At 42.7% G+C, this 1557-nt stretch overlaps 1 protein-coding gene across 1 annotated transcript in view; it reads right to left on the bottom strand.

Moving 5' to 3' along the window:
* Positions 1-1557, bottom strand: part of CCDC57 (coiled-coil domain containing 57) — a 136577-nt gene that overhangs the window by 108182 nt on the left and 26838 nt on the right. The gene's annotated exons all lie outside the window — the stretch shown is intronic.

Raw genomic sequence — 1557 nt, 5'->3', positions numbered from 1 at the left:
ATATATATATATATACACACACACAGATCCGTTATAAAAAGTTAAAATTTATCAAAATGTCTGCATACACTTACAGATCATACATGAGCCATCCATAATCAAGAGAAATGTAAAAAAAGTAAAGATGGTATACTAAATCATAACTGCATACAATTAACTGTACTATTGTGATGAGCTCAAGTGTCACAAATATCTCCTTGAAACACGGAGTGAAGTGGCACTAATCATTTCCAACTGGGCCACTGATCTCTCTCAGATACAGTGACTCATGTCCGTAAGGAGGAGGCAACTGAGAAAGGATTATCTGATCCCAGAAGTTTAAAACCAGTTTGGGCAACATAATGAGACTCTATTTAAAAAAAGAAAAAGTTTAGCCAGGCATGGGGGTGAGCACCTGTAGTCCTAGCTACTGGGCAGGCTAAAGCAGGAGAATCACTTGAGCCCAGTTCAAGGTTATAGTTAGCTATGATTATGTGACAGTACTTCAGCCTGGGTGACAGAGTGAGATCTTGTTTCTAAAAAACTTAAAGATAGGGCAGCGCCTGTGGCTCAGTGGGCAGGGTGCCAGCCCCATATACTGAGGGTGGCAGGTTCAAACCTGGCCCCAGCCAAACTGCAATAAAAAAAAAAAAATAGCTGGGCATTGTGGCGGGTGCCTGTAGTCCCAGCTATTTAGGAGGCTGAGGCACAGGAATCACCTAAGCCCAGGAGTTGGAGGTTGCTGTGAGCTGTGTAAGGCCACGGCACTCGACCGTGGGTCATAAAGTGAAACTCTGTCTCTATGTAAAAAAAAAAAAAAATTAACAAAAAACTTAAAGATAAACATAAATACAGTAGAAACTCCATAGTTGACCACCTCCTTAAGTTGACCTAAATTTTTACAGACTGGACAGACACCACATGTAAGTATTAGCACAGGAAGTCCAGTTCCCTTGTAGTGAACCTCTCCATGTGTTGACCAGTCGTTACAGTCCCCTGAGGAGTCACCTGACTTAAAAAGTGAGGTCTTCCAGGTCTGGTGTATCTTCATTTTGTTTAGTGCAATATTATAACCTTGAGTAACCCACAGGCCCTACGAAATGCAACTAGTGATGCTGGAAATGCTCCCAAGAAGCAGAGAAAAGGTATGACAAGAAAAAGCCAAACTGCTAGGTAGGCTCCATGGATCAAGGTCTATAGCTGCAGTTTCCCACCACCTTAAGATATACGAATCCAGTGTAAAGATTATTGTATAAAAGGAAAAGAAAATTCATATAGCTCTTGCTGCACCTATGCCAGCAGATGTGAAAACTTCATAATTTTTTCAAAACGCAGCTCATGTGAGTGCAAGGTTGTTTATGGCCACGAAGAAGAGGGCCCCACTAACCAGGGAGGCTCTGGCCTGGGTTTGGGTCTGTGTTTATGCTCTGCTGTAGATTTTCTCAGTGATGTTTAGGATTTTTAATGTTTTAAAATTTAAAATAGGCTCGGCGCCTATAGCTCAACCGGCTAAGGCGCCAGCCACGTACACCTAAGGTGGCGGGTTCGAATCCCCAGCCCGGACCCGCCAAACAACAA

This window comes from Otolemur garnettii, unplaced genomic scaffold (genome assembly GCF_000181295.1).
Source record: "Otolemur garnettii isolate 467f Iridium unplaced genomic scaffold, OtoGar3 scaffold00018, whole genome shotgun sequence".
NCBI lineage: Eukaryota > Metazoa > Chordata > Mammalia > Primates > Galagidae > Otolemur > Otolemur garnettii.
This window is presented reverse-complemented; position numbering and strand designations above follow the sequence as displayed.